General features: G+C 42.3%; 1 pseudogene; it reads right to left on the bottom strand.

The window, feature by feature from the left end:
- Nucleotides 1-15,896, bottom strand: part of LOC148018896 (uncharacterized) — a 141,374-nt pseudogene extending 125,478 nt beyond the window's left edge.
- Between the last annotated feature and the right edge of the window lie 402 nt (nucleotides 15,897-16,298).

The following is a 16,298-nucleotide window of genomic DNA, read 5'->3' as shown; positions in this document are numbered from 1 at the left end:
CTTGATGACCAACAAATTGTAATGCCTAGTCAAGGAGTCCTTGAACTAAGGCTGGAAAGGATCTTAGATGTTAGGGAAAGACAGTTAAGATCTAGAACCCTGAGAGAATGCCTCGTCCAGTGGAAAGATTATCCCGAAGAGGATGCCACTTGGATAGATGAAAGCTCTCTCAACCATCAATATCCCCAATTTATCTCAAGATGAGGACATCTCGATTCCTCCAAGGGGGAGAGAATGTAATATTCCGCGTAAATAACGAATTGGATAAATGGAATTTTTTTTTAAATTTCCCCCTATCCCTCCACCCGACTGACGAGCTGGAGGGGGAGGGAAATAGTAGGAGCCATTAAGCTCCTTGTTGGAGCCTTATGGAGGGAGGGGGGACATGCGTGTCGACACGCAGGGGAGGGAAGATCCCCCTCCCCTCCACTATTTAAATAAACGGACCTGAGGAAGGAAGGAAAGAAAAAAAAGCTGCTGCCGCCTGTTGTGCCGTCAGGATGCCATTGTTTAGCCTGAGGGAGGGAAAAAGTCATGTAGTGCTGTGTGGAGGAGAGGAGCTGCAAGGCTGAAGGGGAGTCGTGAGGATCGGATTTCGAGAGGCCGTGGAGGTGAGGAGCCGAAGGGCTGGATCTGCTGCGCCTCCGCCAACATCCGAAGCCGACTTGACAGGTCGAAGACCGCCATGAAGCGAGAGGGACAAAAATACTGGCCGCCAACAAGCATCGCCAAACCATCTTCTTCCTCCACGTGTCGAAATCACGAGCCCAGAAGACTCTAGAAGCTTCTTGGGAAGCTTCTAAAGCCCCCTTAGGAAGCCCCCCTTCTTGTGGGCTTCCATAAGCTCTTCTATGTGGATGCTATATACCCTCCCCCCCCCCTCCCCCGTGTTTTATTCCTTAACGATGGGAACCTAAACCCCCGTGTTTTATTCCACTAAGCCCTTTCACCCCCCCCTTCTTATGACCTTTTTAAAACCCTTTTTTTCCCCCCTCCCCCGTGTTTAACCTTCAAAACCCCTTGTTTTTCCCCCCGGGTTTAATCCCCCCTAAGCCCCCTTGTTTCCCCCCCTCGGGTTTAATCCCCCCCTAAGCCCCCTTCCCCCCCCCCCCCCCCCCCCGGGTTTAATCCCCCCTAAGCCCCTTTTTTTCCCCCTTATAACCCTTTTAACCCTTTTTCAACCCCCCTCATAACTCTTATTTTCCCACAACTCCCTAAGCTTTCTTCTTAATCCCCCCGCATCGCCATTATTATTTCCCCCCCCCTCCCCCCCCCCCCCCCGAACCTAAAAAAATCCAAACCATCATCATGGCCTCGGATGGTATCCCGTAAGGGAGAAATAGCCGTGAGATAAAAGATAGGGAGGGAAAGTAGAGGGAGTGAAAAGAAGGATTGAAGGAGGAAGAGGGGGAAAAAGATAAAAGAAAGGGAAGGAAGGATAATAAGTGCTTTCTATTCCTTCTACCCCAAGTCAAAATCCTCCAAGGGTTCCGTGGTTGCAAAACCACACTCACCCATAAACTTTTTTTGATTCAAAGAGACGGTGGAATTCCAGAAGAAAGAGGAAAAGGCTATCTCACATTCGAACTACGATGCCGCCGAAGAAAGTCTGAGGTGTAGCTGCGGGAGGGTCATCTCCCGGTATCCATGTGGATATCTCACCCCAAAACCAGGTTTTTCTTCTTGGCTTTAATTCGGTTTTAAGCCGATCATGCAAAGAAAAATTGTTAAGGATAGGATATATTTGTTCGAGTTATTGTAACGAAGGAGTTAGCTTATGAATGACAATGTATAGAACTTAGTTTTCTTCAAATTGCATCGAGCATTATAAATTACGAGCAAGATTATCCATTTACTATAGTAGTATATTTTAGTTAAATCCTAAGGTGTAGAAATTATATCTTGCACCATTAGTCTTATTCCTTTCGCAACGAATCATTGTAAATGGTTAAATTCATGAAAGGTTTCTTTCGATGCTCAAATTACTAGGGAGTTATCTTTGCTAATTGCACATCTTAACAAGGCAATTGTTGTTATTTGGCATGAGTTATCTTTAAGGAAACGGAAGTTAAATTAAATTGTATTGACTGGGAAAGTAAATTGTCACAAGGATAGCAAAACCGTAACAAGAGGATAAGTATTACCTTCCAAAAGATAACTGAACCAATCTAAACATAGAAACATTCATACCCTAAACACTTGACTACTTTCTTTACTGTAGGGACAATAAATTCGTAAAGATAAGGAACTAGGGTTTGTCCCTAAGGTTCTTAAAAGAAGAAACCCTAGGCCTGACATACGTCAGCTTAAAGAATCTAAACAGATTATTCCATCGCAGGACTTGCGCAACAAGTATGAAATCATTTAGTCTTGTGATTGATTCACAAGGAGAAAGGGTAAAAACCCTCATCAAGGATGGCAGATCCCTACGCAAGTTATCTTGGAAAAAGACGTATTTTTGGATATCCTTCTAAATAAGGAAAGTTGTAAACCGAAAACTAGCATATCTAAGGCACTTTAGGGTTAATCAAGTTGGGTATGCCCTACACTAAAAGATCTTGCCAATTTACAAGACACCTTGGGAATGAGTGCTGTTACACTCAAAAGGAAAGAACACTTCCTTAGCAGTTTGCCAAACAACTGGGTTGATTAATGGAAATGTTTGTGCTTGCTAGAGATTTTAGGGCTCTGTTTGAATTATGAATTACAAATTAAATGAGTACCTATACTTCAGGTTGAAGGCTTGAAGGAAGAGGCAGTTTCAATTACCCCCGACTGCCTGCCTAACCCTAACCAAGGGGGTTGTTCGTCGCACCGGGAACGTGGACCGAACCCGCCGCGAGAGGTCTCTCCGTTGAGCTCTACTTGGAGTAGGAGGACGCTTGGGTGCCAGGGGGGGCTCTGGCCATAAATCCCTCGCCTTTCAGGTCCTGCACAAGAGGCTAACGTGACTCGGGATTGGATCTCGAGGCCCGCATACTAGTTTACGGGCAAAAGCTTGGAATAGTGATCCCTGGGGATTACTGGATAGCCTTCGGGCAGATTATGGACAAGCCTACGGGCGGAACTCCTTGTATTTCAAAGATAAAATGATGAAATGTTAAAAGAACTTGCTTGATATTGTTTTTCTATGTCACGTGATAAGATTACGTGAAGGAACCAGTGCTTAACAGGGTTAATTAATGAAGCTGATTGTTATATATCAAATTAATGTGTTAGATAATTACATAACTAAAACAAACCGAGGAAAGTGCGAAGGATGGGCCATGGGTCCGTCCTACGGTTGGGTGGTCCCGGTTAGCCGGGGACTTTTCTCAAAAATCTTGAAGAACAGCGGAATGATCATCATCATCAAAACAAATAACGAGAACGATGACCTAAAGTTACGTCTTACCCAATTTACGCTGTTTTAGGGGAACGGAATGGGACTATGCCTTATGGCAGAGAGGTTGAGCTTTGCATCCCTCTCGTTTCCCATTCTTCTTGAACCAAGTGCAGTTTGAATCCGCTTCGGACCTGGCGTTTCTGCGTAAAGTAGTTCGCTCGGGTCTAACGCTAGTTGCTGTTAGCTAATGACCAAACAGGAAAACCCTAATTCCGGTCGATCCTAAGTGGGAAACGGCCAGGATACTTCCGCTACGTGGCAGACGTGGGAAGACCTAGATCGCAAAACCCGTAACATTCCTTGGGAGTGCCGGGCAGAGTTTTCTAGACATCCTTTCTGATGGACTGCTAAGACGTGTCCTGGATGATACCAGAGGACATGTTACAGGTAGCCATTGTGAAATATGCACTAGCGCCTTAGACATCAACCAACCTTCAACCATGCTACCTTCTGGCCGAGCTCGTTGTCGCACAAAGCCTTTCAGGGTTTTTATAAAGCGCTACAAGAAGAACATTCATCGCGTATGGATAGGTCCAGCAATCTCCACTTCATCTACAAGATGCACAAGAACGTGGATTTGTATCGCAAGCATGTTGATGGAAAGGTATTTCTCAAAGAGACAGACCGTATCCACTGCTCCCCTCCTCGCGGATTCAATAGAGGACGTCTTAATCTACTTTTGTGAGATCCATTGCACCAAAGTCAACAACCTGTACACGGCCCCGCGTATTTCTGGAGTAAGACATCCTGCGATCCCGATCAGTAGTACAAACTGTGATAAATGAGAAAGCATTATGAATAATGGCTACACTCCAAATAGCAAAATGCGCACGCCAATTACAATCCATTCGTAGTACAAACCTGATATATCTTATGTGAGTCATGGGATTTTAGCCCTGATAATTAGTCATCTTTAAAAAATACAGACCTGAGAGAACGCATCATACCCGTTGGAGCAGATAGACTTGACTACTTTCTTCACAATGCGCCCTTCATTAGTGGACAAAATCCAAGGAGCACGAGGTAGCTACCTCCTTCAAATCCATTCGTGCCCCTATAGTGTCTCTCTTTCCTGTGATGTGGTCCCATAGCAAGCTGCCCATATTCTTAAAAATATGCATGGGATCCAACAAGTGACCTGTAAGTGGGTCCAATATGGCAACTCGCAGAAAACTGAGAACCGCTGCATTCCGTTTGGATGTGACTCCGCACGGACCATTTTCAGCTCGTACCAGCTTGTGGCATTCATATGTGTTGGAGGTCGTCCAAGAAAACCTTCCTTGAGTTCATGATCCTCTGGCAAGAAAGCAGCGCGTCCTTGATATACCATCTTCTTTATGGTTCGTGACCTTCGGGAAGCTAACTCTAGCCTGCACAATGGACATGCATGATAACCTGAGGTAACCAGACCTGTTCTAACACCACGACCTAATGAATACAAGCTTGAACGAGATAAAATATAGATATTACCAACGAGAACGGAGGCCTATTCACTTGAGCACTCTCCTAGCCCCGGAAAGTCATGCATCGTCCACATGAGAATGGCTCGAATATTGGCAGACCGCCGACCATCGCGCTTGCTCATATCTTGCACGGTGACCCCCTCCTCCCACAAAATCTTAAGTTCATCGACTAATGGACGAAGATACACGTCCATATTTTTGACTTTGTAGCGGCCGGGGACGAGTAAGCTAAGGATGAGATGTCCTTTCTTTATAGAAAGCCATGGAGGGATATTGTAGTTGACAAGGACTATAGGCCACACACTGGAAGAAGTTGAGCGCTGACCGAATGGGTTCACTCCATCCATTGGAAGACCGAGCCGAAGATTCCTTGGATCTCGGGCAAAGCCTGGGAAGGTAGAGTCAATGTGGCTCCATGCGCGTGAATCCGTTGATATTCGTTAAACTCCATCCATGGACCTATTCTGCGCATGCCACGTTGTTAACCTCGCCATGTCGGACCTACGAAACATGTGGTTTATGCGAGGGATAAGTGGATAGTGTCTGAGAACTTTTTGAGGGATGGTTTGCCCTTGCAAGTCCTGTCGATACATGTGAGCACCACAATTTGGACATGTCTCCATAGTCTCATATTCTTCTCTAAACATTATGCAATCACTGATACATGCATGGATGTCGTTGTAGTCTATGCCAAGCTTTCGTAAAACATGTCGTGCATCATCACGAGACTCAGGTATGGTATTTGCAGGTGGTAATACATAATATTTCAATAACCTGAAAAAAATCATAAAACACCTTGAAAAAGCACAAATTTTTTTAATAATAGTGCTGAAAAAAATCAACGAAGCGTATGTACAAGGTACCTAAACAACCGGTCATACTCGCATTGCTCCACCCGTATTTTACTTGCACACTTAAGAGTGCAAGCAGTGTCTTCAGGTGAGATACTCTACACCCATCATATAATGGTATGGATGCTTACTCTCTAAGCGGATCAGAAGTCTCGACATCCATGGGAATCAATGAATCGATCATTGCATCCATCTCAGGCTCCAAGATTGTAGGCACGTTTGGAAGGCTGCGCGTCTCCTCTGGCATTGACGGTATAGATTGGCCTTGCAAGTGGTGGATTGCCTCATGCACTCCATCCATCACACGCCCACGAACTCTTCTAATTGGCCGCACAGGGTGCACTCCTCCTTGGGACGAGACGTCACTTCCCTAGATAGAAAATTTGCCATCCAAACCTAATCTTATTGTATATGGTATTCAATTAGCTTGCAAGTACAATGCATGATTAATATTAACTTTTCTTACCGTGTGCTGAAAATTTGTAATCGCCTAATCAATGATCTCAGATTGAAACTTGCTAAATCGTCATATGTGTTCTATAGACAATCGACGTTTTCGTCTCATTGCCAGCTTGCATTGAGAGCAAGGATATGGGACATGCTGATTAAGATACGCCTCGTGATCTTGAACAATAGGATCTTCATCGTTTTCCATTTTGTCTACGTTACGACAAACAATTTGTTTTTGTTACCATTCTTTTTTTTCTTAAATTGTTATCCTCTCCTTTCATCTCTCTCTTTTTTTTTCTTTCTTAAATTGTTATCCTCTCCTTCCATCTCTCTCTCTTTTTCTACGTTATGACTATGACCACGACCACGACCACGACTATGACTACGACTACGACCATGACCACAACTACGACCATGACCACAACCACGACCACGACGACCATGACCACGATGACTATGACCATAACTTCAACAATGACTACGACCATGACCACGACGACCACGACCACGATGACTATGACCACGACTACAAAAATGACTACGACCATGACCATGACCACGACTACGACTACGACGACTATGACCATGACCACAACCATTACTAGGACTACGGCCAGGACCACCACCACCACCACCACCACCAGGACTACGACCACGACTACGACCACGACTACGACTAGGATGACCACGACTGCGACCCATGACCAGGACTATGACTACGACGACCACGACCACGACCATGACTACAACCACCATGATCACGACCACGACCACGACCACGACTACGAATATGACTACGACTATGACCATGACCATGATCAGGACCACGACCACAACGACCACGACTACGACCACGACCAAGACCACGACTACGACTACTTATATAGAGATGAAGAGAGAGACAAGAGTTGAGAGAAGAGAGCGGAGAAAGAGAGAGAGATCCGACTAGAGCATTTGACACTCATAGTCAATGCACCTTGGAAAACACAAGCACAAATTGACATTGACTTATGGCAAGAAAATCCACCACAAAACAATAGTTATAATACTCGAGGTAGGATTTCAAAGTCTTATTGATTTCAATCGATCATGGATTCCATACTATGGGTTGGTTGCACTCACTAAGAATAGGATTGGTGATTCGCCTCATCTTCTCTCCATCGTCAATAGAATTCTCCTTTACCATTTACAACTCACCCACCTTCTCTCCACACTATTGCACACTACAATCTCTATGAGGGCATGAGATTGGGATCTCCATAGATACCAAAGCATGATCTCTAGCTTGATGGTTGCGTATATACTACTACTACTCGTGGAATAAACCTTAAAATAGTTATTATGCTCAAATATATGCTTGTTAGAGCAGAAATTTGTTCCTAAGACTATTCTAAGGAAGAAAGAGGGTTAATGATAAAAGAGTGTCCTTCTTTGCAAGTGATTTTATATTATATTTATTAATTAAAATTGATACTTGAAGATGAGTTTCCTAAGAGATCTTGTGGTGATACTGTTTTAGTTTTTTGTATTTGTCTTTTTAAGGAGAGATTGATTTTTATGGAATATCCAAAGTTATTTTTGGATTTACATTATGAAAAATGAATGTTTCTCATACTGATAGGCTGATTGCCTTTGTTGTATACTTGCATGGTGGAAGCTAGGACAAGCCCCATGTATGAGAGGTCTCTTTGCAAGAAGAACATTATGCTAGGAGGCACAAGTATGCTAGGGCTCTCTAGCCATATATCCCTTAGGTTTGTTGAGGATCGGCCTAACCCCTATGCGCCTAGGATGAGCTTATTGTAAGGTCCTATTTACTTTTCTCTCTTTTTCTCCCTCTCTCATTTCCTCTCCCTCCCTCACCCTCACCCTCTCTTTCTCTCTTTCCCTATTAGGTTTAATGATTTTTCTCTCTTTTTCTCTCTCCTCTCTCTCTCTCTCATTTTTTTCTCTCTCCTCTCCCTCTCTCATTTACTTTTCTCTCTTTCTCTCTCTGTCTCATTTCCTCTCCCTGATCCTTCACCCTGACCCTCTCTTTCTCTCTTTCCCTATTAGGTTTAATGATTTTTCTCTCTTTTTCTCTCTCCTCTCCCTCTCTCATTTCCGTTTATCTCTTCCTCTCCCTCTCTCATGTCCTCTCCCTCCCTCACCCTCACCCTCACCCACACCCTCTTTTTCTCTCTTTTTCTATTATGTTTAACATCTTTTTCTCTCTCGTCTCATTCTCTCTTTTTTCTCTCTCCTCTCCCTCTCTCATTTCTTCTCCCTCCCTCTCCCTCTCTCATTTCCCTATTATGTTTAATGTCTCCCTCCCTCCCTCTCTTATTTCCTCTCCCTCCCTCTCCCTCTCCCTCCCCCTCTCTTTCTCTCTCCCTCCCTCTCCCTCTCCCTCCCTCTTCCTTTCCCATTTCCTCCCCCTCTCCCTCTCCCTCTCTTTCTCTCTCTCTCTCTCTCTCTCCCTCCCTCTCCCTCTCTCATTTCCTCTCCCTCTCCCTCTCCCTTTCTCATTTCCTCCCCCTCCCTCTCCCATTTCCTCCCTCTCCCTCTCTTTCTCTCTCATTTTCTCTCCCTCTCTCAATATACACAAAGTATACAAAAAAAAGTAAAAGAGAGAGAGAATGCACTCTCCCTCCCTCTCCTTCTCTCATTTCATTCCCCTCCTTCTCCCTCTCCCTCTCTTTCTCTCTCATTTCCTCTCCCTCTCTCAGTATACACAAATTATATTAAAAAAAGTAAAAGAGAGAGAGACTGCACTCTCCCTCCCTCTCCCTCTCTCATTTCCTCCCCCTCCCTCTCCCATTTCCTCCCTCTCCCTCTCCCTCTCTTTCTCTTTCTCTCCCTCGCTCTCCCTCTCTTTCTCTCTCATTTCCTCTCCCTCTCTTAATATACACAAATTAAACCCTAAACAAGTAAAAGAGAGAGAAAATGGACTCACTGTAAAGATTCGAAGAAGGGTTTGGCGGCTACTCTTCGAGACGGCGGCTCCTCCTCTTCTTCGTGAACGACAACGGCGGCGGCAATGAGAAGCCTTCTTTCTCTCTTTCTCTCCCTCTAAGCAAAACGATTTCTCTCTCTCTCGCTCTCCCTCCCAAAAACTTTCACGAATGCGCGAAATGAAATGCGCTTGGGTTTCAGCCCACGTTTTTTTTCTTTGTGGAGCGTCGTTATTTGCATCGCTATTAGCGTCGCATTTGAGATGCTAATAGCGACGCTGCTATTTATCATCGCTAGTTGGCGTCGTGATGGCCTGATATCCTTGTAGTGATAGTATGATAATCTAGAGGCCTCTTGCAAGGAAGGGAAAGCCTTCAAGACTTTGAAGAAACTAAATGATCACTGACTTAAAGAGAAAGAGGTTCACTCTCTTTCTTCCGAGGGCACATACTGTAGACAAAAACATAAGACCATCCATGTGTTTGGCATTTTTGTTGTGTGCGGGGAGTCATTAGAAGCAGCACATGTCATGGGCAGCTTCATACTCGAGTGCTAGCATCAATACTATCCTCTTTTCTATGGTATAGTTCTACATAGCGATGGATTTTATGTAAACAAAGGGTGCAACGTTTAAGTGCCTCTCATGGTAAAAGCATGGATCACTTATCATGGTAGTGTGAAGAGTAAGTTGGCACAGTGATCCATCATGGTTATTTTACATGCAAATTATAATGTTGATAAGGTGTGCTCATGTGGTTGAGATCTCCTATGGTTACTGCGCAGACAAAGAACATGTGGTTGTGGTCATCAAAGATGGGAAGATTGTAAGTAATGTGAAATATAATGGACCAGGGTTAGCAAAATTTGCTACCAATCCCATCTATAATAGAGGGCTATTGTCCAATACTAGGATGGAATGTTATTATAATCACACTTTGCATTATGTGGTTCTTACACTAGCCATCCACAAGCTAGGTCACAACCAAACAATAGGAGGGAACTCCACCAATGGAATGGAACTCTCTCACTTGGTGCTGACCCATAGAGTGTTCACACCACATGCACGGTTCACACCACATGTAGGACACCACCAAGAAATAACATGCTACAACTCCCTTGGATGGTGCCTCCTTCACATGGTGGTGGTACGTCCATTCAGAACCCTCCACACATGATGGTGATCTACTCAACATAATTCCCCAAAATGTCATAGTTACCATTGAAATTTTTAAGAGCCCAAAGATCAACACCTATCGCTACCTATAACATTGTTTCACACTTGGCTCTTGTGGTTCTTACCCTTGCCATCCACAAGGGCCGCCACTAAGTCATAGGAGAGAACTCCACTATTGCGATGAAGCTCTCTCATTTACTAGTGATCCATGCGGAGTTCATGGTATAAAAAGGTCACCACCAAGCAATAACCAACCATATCAACATGATGGTCACGTCCTCAACATAATTCCCTAATATACCATTGTTAACATTGGAATTTTTAAAAGCTCAAAGATCACCACCTATAGCCACATGCAATATCGTATCACACTTGGCACTTTTGGTACTCACCCTCGCTAACCATAAGGATCACCACCAAGTGGTAGGACGGAACTTCACTACTATGATGGAGCTCTCGTGCTTGGTGGTGACCCATGCAAGGTTCACAATACATGGAGATCGCCACCAAGTGATAATAGGCCATATCAACATGATGGTCACCTCCTTAATATAACTCCATAAGATACCATACTCAACATTGAAATTTTTAAGAGTCTAGATATCACCACCTATAGCCATCAAAAATTTCATGTTACACTTGGCACTTGTGGTTCTCACCCTTCCCACCCAAGAGGATCACTACCAAGTGGTAGAAGGGAACTCCACTACTCTTGATGCCAGGAGGCATATTCCACGGTGGATTCCGTGAGGTTTTACGGTGGATTCTGTAAACTTTGATGACCGGGGCTCATATACAAAGTGGATTCTTTGTGCGAGAAGTTGATGGGGACGCCTATCCTTTTCGGGCGTTTTATTAATTTAGTGTGTACATGGGTGATTCCATAGCGGGTGATTCCGCAAAATACATATTAAATTAATAAACGTTTATGAGTTTAGAGTGTGCACTCGTAATAAATTAAGGTTAGGATTTATTTCTAACCAGTTGATTTATTTATGTAGCTGAAGACTGCTAGGTATTCACTTTTGTCGGTTTAATTGTATTATTTTACTAACGATTGTGAATGCTTCAGTCGATGTGTAGAGATAGCAGTAGTGGCGGAGGAAAGCATTGGAGTCTAGCGAGTATTCGACCTATGGATTATATTTTGATAGGCGCCACGCCTATATTTTGTCATGTCTATTGAGGCATCGATTATTGATTATTATTTTGTATGTGCCTATGCGCACGGATATGTTATTTCTATTTGGGACATTGTGTTGGGCGTGCCAGATTCCATGGGCACCGTCCATTAGCTTTATTTCCTATTTTTGTAAAAGCAAACTCAAAAGCTAAGAGCTTGTCATATTTTTGTAAATTGGGCTATTATTGAGCATGAAGATGGAAATATACATAAAATACATGCTTTGTGAAGCGCTCACACAAGGCATGGGGGGAGATTGAACCCAATTGGTCTCTTGCTCTTGTCGTTCATGCTTTTTACATTATTTTTTGTGCAAAAAGGTAGAGTTCATTGTTCTTGGGGACCTTCCGGGATTCAATACGTGAGCATACTGCGACCGATCTGTGCACCAATGGTATCATATGACCGGGGCTCATATACAAAGTTGATTCTTTGTGCGAGAAGTTGATGGGGACGCCTGTCATTTTCAGGCGTTTCATTAATTTAGTGTGTACATGGGTGATTCCATAGCAGGTGATTCCGCAAAATACATATTAAATTAATAAACGTTTATGAGTTTAGAGTGCGCACTCGTAATAAATTAAGGTTAGGATTTATTTCTAACCAGTTGATTTATTTATGTAGCTGAAGACTGCTAGGTATTCACTTTTGTCGATTTAATTGTATTATTTACTAACGATTGTGAATGCTTCAATTGATGTGTAGAGATAGCAGTAGTGGCGGAGGAAAGCATTGGAGTCTAGCGAGTATTTGACCTATGGATTATATTTTGATAGGCGCCACGCCTATATTTTGTCATGTCTATTGAGGCATCGATTATTGATTATTATTTTGTATGCGCCTATGCGCACGGATATGTTATTTCTATTTGGGACATTGTGTTGGGCGTGCCAGATTCCATGGGCACCATCCATTAGCTTTATTTCCTATTTTTGTAAAAGCAAACTCAAAAGCTAAAAGCTTGTCATATTTTTGTAAATTGGGCTATTATTGAGCATGAAGATGGAAATATACATAAAATACATGCTTTGTGAAGCGCTCACACAAGGCATGGAGGGAGATTGAACCCAATTGGTCTCTTGCTCTTGTCGTTCATGCTTTTTACATTGTTTTTTGTGCAAAAAGGTAGAGTTCATTGTGTCTGGTTGTTTTACAAGTATATTATTGCCTTCCTCATCTCGAGGTGGAGATATAAACTTCCTAGCCTTGGGTCCACCAAAGCATGGTTTATAAGGGATATTTCCACTCTTTCTCAAAATTTTCTTGTCCTTTTTTATTTCTACTTGGCTCTCGTGCAATCCAACTTCAAAGAGGGCTGATTCTATCTTCTTGCATGTAGCATCAGCTTCTGACACTGGTTGCATCTTGTATGCAAAGCATATATATTCATATACTAGCTTCTCAATTATTCAAACCAAACAATGCAATGTGCAAAAGTAAGCCCTTGTTAGTGGTATTTCTAAAATAGGGCACTAGTTTGGATCCACTGGAACTAGCATTCCATTTCTCATGACTTTTTGATCACCTGTTGGAGCACCTTGTTATCCTACCTTGGCAAGCCATTCTTTATTTCCATCTTTCCCTTTCTTCCTAGTTTGCATGTAGTATATGCACGGAGATTTTGCATTCGCTGCATTTGATAAACCAAACATACACTTCAATGTTTTTAAATCACCTGCAAGATGCCATTCAATTGGATAGTCCCCAAACCCCTGGATGTGTAAAATTGCTCCATTATTTTGTTGTTGAATAACATTGGGTATATTAGTGAGGTTAAAAAAATTTTAAGTACCTCATGGTCCTCCTTTGGTACTTCAAATGCTGCAAGCCACAATATTTCATTCTCTGACTGTACACTGAAGTATAAAGGATGGTTTTCATCGATGTTGAGATCCAATGCTTGATTCATAAGTGTTATACTCACACATTCAAGTTTTTACCTCTTAATAATCTCACTCTCATCAAGTTTGAGAACAAACTTAAGCTTGCCTCCACATTCTTCCATAGACATATTGTAGAACTTGACCATAGCAATCTGAACCCTACATATATCCAATACAAAGTTGTTGGATGCATTCAATACAAATGCAATGTCTTTGGAACCATACTTCAATATGTGTATATTTTCCAGATGCATTGGCTCACCAATTAGTTCTAAAAATTTCTCATTTAGTTTTCACGTGAAATGATTTTGGCAAAGGCATTACTCGCTTAGTTTTGAAGACTTACTTAAATCATGTATCTAATTGTTGATAGAGCATACTATATGACTCAGAACTCACTCCCACCTTGTCACATAATCCCTGAGCATTTGTAGCATCAAACAAGTTGCTCATATCCGTAAGATGTTCACTTGCAACACCATCTACAATGTCCCTAAATTTACGATTTTCTAATGCATTTTTGACCATATCCTTGCTTAGGACTTTGGCAATAGTATCATTCTCTGCATGAGGGAACATACTTCTCATTGTAGCATATTGAGCATATATCCGTCTATGATATTTTCCACTTTCTTTAGTTTAACTAATCAGATGCGCCGATGTGCTTCTTTGGTTTTTAAAGTGGGCCCCATCTCCAAAGTTTTTGTGAGCTTCCTCTTTATGTTTCAATTCTCCTTCTTCAAGTCCATAACTTTAGACTATAACTCCAGATTTTGCAGGTGTGTAGCCTGCATAGCATCTTCAATGACAAACATTGCTCGTTGTAAGCTCTGGTTCTCCCTATCCTTCTCAACCAATAATCTATCCTTTTCCATCAAAGATTGCATATTCCCTTGTAATCTTGTCTGCATATTTGTCAAGGCTTGATAAACCTCTGCTAATCCTTGTGTGACAAGTCTGCATGTGTATCCATACAATCCTTCATTGCCTTCACAAACAAACTTTACAAATAATGTAAGCCCTTCAAATTGTGGTGGCCTTTGAGTGACTGGATCGGGTGGATAAATGCACCCCAGGGGGTCCACTAGGGTTTATCGCATGGTACCACATGAGTGTAAAGGACGGGGGTTATTTAAGGGAAGGAATGTATGATTACTTTCCTTGGATGAATTCACGTATAATAATGATATTCATATCTACACTAGATCAACTCCATTCCTTGCCAATATGCAAGACAACCTAAAGTGAGTATTCATACAAGTGACCTAGCGAAAAATCTAGCATGTACGAATCTAGCCAAACATTTGCCAGTTGAAGAATCAAGTAGCTATGAATCTAGTCAAACATTTTCTAAAGATATGTAAAGAGTTAAAGTCTACTACTGAATGATCCCAAGAAAAATAAAAAGATAATGTTAATCAGAATTGATGCACCACTCAGCTTATAACATTAGAGATCAAGTTTGGCATTTCTTGCCAGCTTGAGTCATTCAATTTTTTTTTCTTACAACAAGATCTATGATATTTTCACCCTTCCTAGAAGATGCATGATCAAAATCAAGATCGATGCTCTTCTTCGCTTGCCTAGAAAATAAGTTGTACCAGACTTTGGCCATTCAAGATAATTTGTTAAGTGGATCCTATCACTTATCATCTCTAGACTCACCACAATCCATGAGACTTCACCTAGTAATTCCATGTGTTAGTGTTGGAGCCTTTCTCTATCATTACAACAAAAAGGCCTCATAGACGCACATTTAGACGCGATTTTTGAATATAGAGAAATTCTTACGGGCGCGTCTATCCGCCCGTCTATTTGCGTGTCTACCATTTCGCATCTATAATCGCATGTATCAACGAATTTACACGCACAAATAGACACGCAATAGACGCACATATACACGCGCATATAAACACGCTGGTAGACGCGCTTTTACAAGCACTGATAGACGCGAATGGAAAACAAAAAATGTCCTTTAAAAAAAAGATATTTAATTTCTTTTTTTAATTTGAATTATGAAGCGCGTGTAGTCTGCATTATAGACGCGCGAATAAACGCGAATTATCTGCAATTTAGATGCGCTGATAGACGCGCAAAACAAAACTAGAAAAAAAAAACAGAGAGCATTCTCTAGTATTTTTTCCCCCCTCCCATACATCAGATTGTGTATTTGGGAAAAAGACAATGTATCCTACGGGCACGAGAATTGAAAATAAAAGTCCATGTATTCATTATATATCAAAGCATTTACAAGGGAAGTTTAAGTGCTTGCAACCTAAAGCGTGGCCGCAAGCAGTAGGCTCAAAGAGATATGATACATATACAAGAAAAGAAGGCCTCATAAGGAGGTATGGTGCTCCTCTACAAATCTGAAGAGAAAACATCTTCGCTAGTACCACCATGGCTACTAGCATCGCTATCCCCCTCCTCGCTATGCTCCACATCCGGGTTCGCCTACACACACAAAAGATCAGGGTTGCTTACATAGACAAGGTGGAGAAAAAGTTATAATTAGTTATACTTTTAATAGGAAAGTAAGAAAAACATACCTCCTCTGGCTGTTGAATCCGCATGGCCTGGTTGTATTGGTCCTCAGTGATAAGACCCTCCTCATAAAAGTGAAGCCATGTCGTTGTGCGGTTATGGCCTCGATGGTAACCTACCTCTCTAGGAGTAGGTGTCCTACCAACGATGGTAGTCTGCAAAACATTTAGAGATATACAAACAATTATGAGTCACAATATATTAGACTAAAATATATAAAGAATTTCAAGAAATATAAATTTAAAAAAACTAGAAATCAAAATATACTTACAAACTCTGCCTTCCACTAATGCGACGATCGCATGGTTTCCATTTGGATGCGTCGTGCCTCTGCGTGCTGGCGACTCTTCACTTTCTCTACTGCTTTCGTCTTGGCTTTCTTCCACTCTATGCGGTGGCACATAGGTGGTTGGCTATAGGCTCCACGCCCC

This window comes from Lygodium microphyllum, chromosome 20 (assembly GCF_053477565.2).
Source record: "Lygodium microphyllum isolate KBCC chromosome 20, Lygodium_microphyllum_v1.1.10, whole genome shotgun sequence".
NCBI classification, from domain to species: domain Eukaryota; kingdom Viridiplantae; phylum Streptophyta; class Polypodiopsida; order Schizaeales; family Lygodiaceae; genus Lygodium; species Lygodium microphyllum.
This window is presented reverse-complemented; position numbering and strand designations above follow the sequence as displayed.